The following is a 7,996-nucleotide window of genomic DNA, read 5'->3' as shown; positions in this document are numbered from 1 at the left end:
GTCACCGCGCCCCGCCCCGTCGTCGTCGCCCCGTCCTGTCGTCCCCGCCCGGCCCCGTCGTCGCCGCCCCGTCCCCATCCCCGTCGTCACTGCTCGTCTCCGTCCCCGTCGTCGCCCCCCGTCGTCGCGCCTCGCCGGTGAGCTCATGCCCCGACTGCCATGTCCACACACACCCACACACACACGCATTAGTTTTTTAGTTATAAATTTTAGTTATAGAAATTTTTCTATTTTTAGTTATAGAAATATTAGAAATGTTATAGAAATGTTAGTTATATAGAAATGTTATAATTTTTTTTTCTGTTTTTTAGTTATAGAAATATTTATAGAAATGTTAGCAATTTTTTCTGTTGTTTAGTTATAGAAATATTAGAAATGTTAGTTATATATATAGAAATGTTAGAAATTTTGGATTTAGTTTTGGTTAGATGAATTAGATTAATGTCAAATTGTTAGAATTTGCATATAGAATTTTAGTTATCACAATCCAATCATTTAAAAAATGTTACTTTTTGCGGGCATATAGTATTTGTTCTCGATGATATGCCCGGCCCGCATCCTCGTCGTCGACCCGTTCGCGACGATGTCCGGCTGACCCATGTCCGAGACTGGGCTCCGCCGGGCTGGCACTGAGAGGTGCTACCTGGAGGGGCGCGCCGCTTGGTGAGGAACCCGTCCTCGGGTCCCGTCGTCGACCCTGATCTCCTTTGGTGGCGTTCGCGTGGGCCACATTTGGTGCAGAGGGAGCCGGCCCTGCCGAAGGTGGTGCGTCGCCGTGTCAGGGAGGAGGACGAGCACGTCCATCGCTACATGGCTACTATGAACGTCAGGTTCTCCAATACTTGGTAGGTTCTTTGGGCAGATGACCGGAGATATGATCATGTGATGGTTCCTTCTCTTTGGGTGTCCACCGCCCGCGCCCCAGGAACCACGAGTGGCCTAGATTCTTCTATAGTACTCGATCTTTATTAGGTACCTAGCCAGTGATGTATTCGATATATAATATTCGAGACGATGTATTCGAGATTATATATATTATTCGAGACGATGTATTCGAGATTATATATTAATCGAGATGATGCATATTATGTACTATATGATTCAATTTTTCCTTATTGATTACATCCATGCATTGTAATTTGAATACTAAATTGTTTTATATTTCTTATGTATTAGTTAAGTAAAAGCTATGGCGGACAATACCGGCAGAGAGAGAAGAGGAATTGTTCGCATCATACCCAGACCTCACAGGCTAGATGATCTGAATGACAGATGACGGCTCCCAATATCTGAACAATACCGGAGAGGGTGATGATAAGATATTCGACCTCGACGACCGAGCTGATGAAGTCATGAACTATGATTATGATTATGATGACGCAGGCAATTTTTATGATGACACAGACAATGCTGATCTTGAAATAACAAAGACTACCGGCGAGGTATATTTATATAAGCAGACATCTGGTGATCATCACATATTTTTTTATTTGAAGATATATTAACGAATCGATCTTTCTTCTTTCAGCCCTCTGGATCGAGAAAATCTGCTTCTACAGACAGCAGGACAAAGCGAGGCCCAGGCAAAAAGTTAAAGGAGGGTGTAGAGTACAACATCGACTCCATCAAAGCTAGTGGCAAACCCCTAACACCTAAGAACATTGCGAACAAGTGGACTCGTCAGTGCGGAGTTCTTGTGAAGGACCAACTCCTGATCTCCATTCAAGAATGGAAAGAGCCAAAAACTAAACGTCTAGGTGTTACTTGGGTCAACAAGAGAGCAAAAAAAACCTTTGGGAATCTCTGATGGAACATTTCACCCTACCAGATTATTTCACTAATGCAGATGTGCAGAAAGTCAAGGACGCTGCTCTTAAGAAGATGGCAATTGCATTCAACACCCACAAGAAAACTGTATGGGCCAACTACCTCGCTGTAGAAAGGAAGACTCCAGAATTCACGTGAACACTGGAGAAGCAAAGAGAACACTGGGCCAATTTCATGAAATTCAAGGAATCCGAATTATCTAAGAACGGTCGATAAAAAACAAGGCCAATGCCAGCAAAAAGACGCAGTTCCATAGGTTGGGTCCAGGTGGCTACGCAGTGGGAATGCCTAAGTGGGATAAGTCTGAGCAAGAGATGGTGGATGCAGGGGTCACTCCGGTTACTAGGAGCTGGCCCCCCAGGTGCAGAACTTGGTTCTATGCGCATGGGGGGTGTTGGACCCGAAGACAGGCCTGGTTTCGAAGAAGGCAAGTCTAAAAGGAGCCGAACAAAAGATACTTGACACAATAGAAGATGCTCGAAAGGGGGTGTTCACGCCCAACATAGAGAATGACGAGCTTACGCGCGCCCTGGGAAATCCTGAACTCCCGGGAAGAACATGAGGCAAGGGCGTTATTCCCTGGTATGAGGGATTTTCGGAATGGAACGATGACTACATGACCCATGCAAGAAAGAAGATGGAGGAGGAGAAGAAGAGGAAGCTGGAGGAGGAGCAGAGGAAGCAGGACGCAGAACGCCTTCAAGGCCTAGATGCAAGGCACGCGGACTTGGCACTCAAATTCCAACAGCAGCAGATCGACTCACTTAGCCAGGAAAGGGGGTCTTAGCAGTGGCAGCAGCAAGCGGATGATCGTCTAGCATTGGATAGCACCGTCCCATCCATGCCGAGAAGTAGCATTGGTTCCGCCCCGGGCGACACACTGTTGGATACATACCCTGTGGATGACATCATAGAGAACACTAACTGTGAGCTACACTCCAAAATGAAGAACATATCCATGAAGGTGGCGGACGTCGTTGCTTTTACAATTACCCTTGAAGCAACCTTCCATTGCACCCTGATTCTAGTGGGCTATGCTCGTGTCTTGGTTGATGAAGTGGTGGACCCATATTCAGGGCTACAGCTTGACATTCCTGGAGGTGACGATGAGCGCACACTAGGAGAGGCCATACATTGTATCATCCTATGGAGAAAGGATTGCATCATCTTTCGAAGTCCACCGACACCGCGTCTGCCGACTCCTCCTTGAAGTCCGCCACCGAGTCAGCAGACTCCCGCTCCTCCAAGTCCATGAACACGTGAGCCGACTCCTCCTCGAAGTCTGCCACCTCCTCCAAGTCCACGAATGCATGAGCAGACTCCTGCTTCAAGTCCGGCACAGCGTCAGGCCACTCCTCCTATTTCAAGTCCGACACCATGTCAGGCCACACCTCCTACTTCAAGTTTGGCACAGCATCAGGCCACTCCTCCTGCTCCCACTCAGCCACGTCATCCCTCTCCGCCGTCTCAGCAATCGCAGAAGAGACACGCCGCAGCTATGGTGTGTAGCGGTATGAGTCGAGGTAGTACAGGAAGTACATGCGGAGACAAGCGATATAAATATGGTCCAAGCCTCGCTCCTCTTCCTCAGATGCCTTACGACATGACCGAGGAGCAAAATGCAGCCATAGTGCGGGCCCAAGTGGACACCCATTTTGGACCGAAACCGACACCACCGCCAAGGGAGAAAGTGCCTGAGGAAAAGATTGACCATTTCATTTGTATGGCTAGACCACCAGCTCCCAAGCCTGTTGACTCAGACTATGAGCGCCAAATCAGGAAGGCACATCGAGCACGACTACATAAGGAAGCGAGCTCGAGCTCGAGCCAACAAGCAGCTGGCAAAAAATGCGGGAAAACTGTTCCCCAGCTGGGATAATAGGCGGCGCAATCAATCCCCCCGCTTGTTGTGCCAACAACACATGAGAGGAGTACCCGCGCCGAATATTATTGTGGGCAAACCGTTAACGTTCCCCAGCCGGGCGATGTGGTAATAACGGAGGAGTATATAATGCAGGCTAAAATGCTCAAGGTCACTGTTGGACAACTCCTCGAAATCGAGCCCATGTCTCCACTTAGAGAGGAGGAAATAAAACGGAAATATGTCCGGGGCCAACCTTTGGTTGAGCCAGACAAGGTCAAGAACCTCCCAACGAGAATGTATGAATTGCATCAATGGTACATGAACATTACCAAGATTTCCAATCGAGAGTCCCTCATGGTGAATGTCAAGGAGGAGCATTACTTCCATGAGAAAGTTCTGTCCGTTGAGTATTCAGAACTATTTCAGTTATACAATCAAGACGCACTCGACAAATCTATCGTTAGTTGCTATTGTCTGTAAGTGATTTCTTTCTGTAATTTAAGTCTCAAGCTAGCTGTAGTGATCATTTTGATCAATCATTACATGTAATTATCCTCACTATATTTTTTTCTGTGGTATTATATGCAGGATGAAGATGTATGAAATGAAAAAATTTAGACGCTATGGCATTGGGTTCATTGACCCAAATACCATTAATGAGTACACATGGAATCTTCCAACTTGTCGAGTGAGTTTAGAGGAAAGCATGCTAGAGTTCTTCAAGCGCCTCAATACCAATGAAGATATACTACTTCCTTACAACTTCCTGTGAGTCACACTGTCTTGTACTACAAATTCTATTTTTGCTTACTAGCTAGCTAGATGTTAATAATTAAGTGTATAGGGTTTACGGTAGTTGATTAGTGTTATGCACATGCCCACTTAATTAAGACATGCAAACATGTGCGCATGCAGTTTCCACTGGATCTTGTTAGACATTAAAGTTAACGAAGGAAAAGTTGAAGTACTGGACTCACTACTTAAAGAAGAAAGTGACTACACCATCGTGAAGGGGATAGTCAATAGGTAATTTCAATCATTATTAACTATATCTCGGCCTATTTAGTTCGTCATTTCCTGATATGAACTATTTAATAACCCCTTTATTAATTTTCTTTGCCGACGGGCAGGGCTTGGGCAAAGTTCATCAAGGTGACTCCAGGCAAATGGGCAAAAAAGCTGTTTTGGTATCGACCAAAGGTAAGTAATTAAGTAGTATTAGCTAGCTAGCTAGCTACCATCTCTTTAATTCTTGTTTCAATACCATTAATTAATTATCATGCTTGATTAACCATTATCTGATTCAATTCCATTCTCGTAAAGGTCCTGAAGCAGGCGTCGGGGAATGATCTGTGTGCATTCTATGTTTGCGAGAACATTCGCATGATGGCGTCCGAAAGGAGCAGATCTCAAAGACAGGACTGGGTACGTTTGTCAGAACACTATTCACACCATTATCAATATCTAGTCATACAACTAATACACATGCATATTGATCTCCTTCTGAACAGTTCAGAGATGTGCGGGAGCAGATCCTACCAACGGACCGCATACTAGCACTTCAAGAGGAAATAGTGGGATTTTTGCTCGACCAGGTCATAGATCCCAAAGGAGAATACTATTACCCGCTATCGCCCCCATGAACCACTTGTCATCGTGCTCCGAAGGCACCAAGGCAACATGTATGAGAAATTGTGTATATATATACATGTGTATGTGTGAATAATTAATTAATGGTGTTGGTTGTGAGACATTCGATGATATTATATATATATATATATACATACATATATATATGCGGTTCTACGTACGAGAAAATCTATTTATATATATGCATAACATGTACAATTTGTAGTATCGTAAAATACCAGCAAACAAAAAAGAATTAAATGGAAAACACAAAATTAATGGAAAATAAAAAATAAAACCAACCCCCCCCCAAACATTTAGTACCGGTTGGTGTTACCAACCGGTACTAATGGTCTACCAGCACCCGGGCCTGGCTCGTGCCACGTGGTGGCACTTTAGCGCCAGTTCGTGCCGAACCGATAGTAAAGGGGGGGGGGGCTTTAGTCTCCACTCTTTAGTGCCGGTTGTAGAACCGGCACTAAAGGCCCTTACAAACCGGCACTAAAGGCCCTTACGAACCGGCGCTAAAGCCCGGTTCTGCACTAGTGTCCAATGTCACTTCGAGTCTCCGACAACCTTTTCCCTCGCTCCTCCCCTGTTTGTGGTACTTGATCGTGGTTGATGTCGTCTTTCTTGGTCGTGGTGGACGTGCTCATGTGCCTCCTGCTCCCCACGATCCTTCTTCTATGGCTTTGATGGGTTAGTGGCCTTGTTGCTCGGTGACGGCATGTCTTCTTCATCTGTCGTTTGGGCTTTAATCGATGTCATCGTCGTCAGGGTCGTGTTGGGAACTCGGGATAGTGTTGTCGTCGATTGTAATCTTATGCACCGAAAATGTTTCCTTGCTTTGTTGTCATGTGTGGTGCCCTTGATTTAGTTTAGGCTGCTTTAGTTGGTTCATTAATTGTGAATCATCAATAGTTTGGTTTCTTTAGTTGGATCATGCCTATGTGGTGTTTGTAGTGGGCATGCCTTCTTTGGCGTTATACAATTTTCTCTCTTAATGAAATTACATGCAACTCTCCTACATGGTTCGAAAAACAATTAAAGAAAAATATTGTTGTGCATCTAACTCAAAGATAAATATTCCAATGTGATAATAATTCAAATAAAAGTATTACAATACAAATATAGAATTACTAAATAAATAGTTCAAATTTGATTTCAATTAATTCGGACATATGTTCTAACAGTCCACATGAAACGCTCAAAATGCTCAACGAGACCATTCTGAAGCTACATATGAGTTTCTCGATTATGATTCTGATGATGCAATTCGAGTAATTCCTCAAATACCGTGGATTCTGCTCTGGAAGCTGTACAGAATAACCCATGTTTTAAAAATTCCAGACCATGGCAAACTCCCTCACCCTCATCCTCCATAATTATGTTTATGCGTGATCACACAATTTGTCATCACCTCCCACGGTGTCTCTAGATCTCATTGTTTAGTAGGCCCGCGAACAACTGCAAAACAAACTCGCAACACTCCAAATGACCACCCCACATCCTTTCGAGCACCTTTTTGTCTTGCATCAAAGTGATTTTGTTACCTCTTGGATCGGAGATGGTCTTGACAAATGTTGTTCATGAAGGATAGCTATCGTCACAAAGATAGTACCCCATATTGTAGTCATGCCTGTGGATGCTATAATTGCACGCAGGAGCTTCGCCCGCACACAACTGGACGGACAAAGGAGACAGCTGCAGCATGTTGTTGTCATTGTGAGACTCTGACATTCAAAAGAAAGTGTGTCGAATCCAGAGGTCTTGTGATGCAAGTGCTTCAAGAATAATGGTAGTATTTTTGTAGTATTGCACTTGTTGAGCATATGGTCATTTTTTAAATTTTTAGTACATGCATCCCAAGATCCGAGCATACCTGGAAACTCTCTTGATTCGGAACTGCTGTGTGGATGACAGTTTGCCCACATGAACAGAGGACGACGGATGATTGACGGTGCATCTAGTTTTTGCTCTACGTATGTACGGTCAGATGTGCTGCATCGTCCAAAGATCGTGCCAATCTTGTCGTGTGTATAGCAGCGGTCCTCTTGATTCTCCAAGTTTCATGATTCTTGTTGTATCTTTGTCATTTGGTTCTCTCAAGTACCGCAGACCAAATACCTTGTCCACTTCAGTAGCAAAACTAACCACAACCTCTATGTAATTGCATCTAGTGCCTGTGGTTTTGGCATGTTGATGACAAAATTAGTTAAGGGATAAATATGTTTGTGAGTATACATGAGTGAAAGTCCCTGAAGATTTGGTTTAAACAATCACTACAAAAAAGACACATCCATGACATTTTGGGCCGAACGAATTTTTTTCTGTCATACTTATGACACTTCTATGACGATAATTGTGGCAAAACCCGGTATCATCATAGATGTGGTGGGCTCCTACTTCTATGACAAAAAATCATGACAGAAAATGGGCTTTTCGTCCTGGGCGGGCCGGAGACGCATATGCATGACATTCTTTGGGCCATCCATGACGGAAAAAACCGTGGTAGAAGCGAGGGCGAGGAAAATTTTGGGGAGTTCTCGGTTACGGTGGGCGGTCGGGGCCGAGCGATGCGTGTTTCTCTCGTACACGTACGCGCGTGTGTGCGAGGCGTTGGCTCTAATTGAACCCGAGCAAGGCATTGGGCTCTAACTGAACCCGAGCAATTGC

The sequence above is a fragment of the Triticum dicoccoides genome, chromosome 2B, assembly GCF_002162155.2.
Source record: "Triticum dicoccoides isolate Atlit2015 ecotype Zavitan chromosome 2B, WEW_v2.0, whole genome shotgun sequence".
Classification (NCBI taxonomy): Eukaryota; Viridiplantae; Streptophyta; class Magnoliopsida; order Poales; family Poaceae; genus Triticum; species Triticum dicoccoides.
This window is presented reverse-complemented; position numbering follows the sequence as displayed.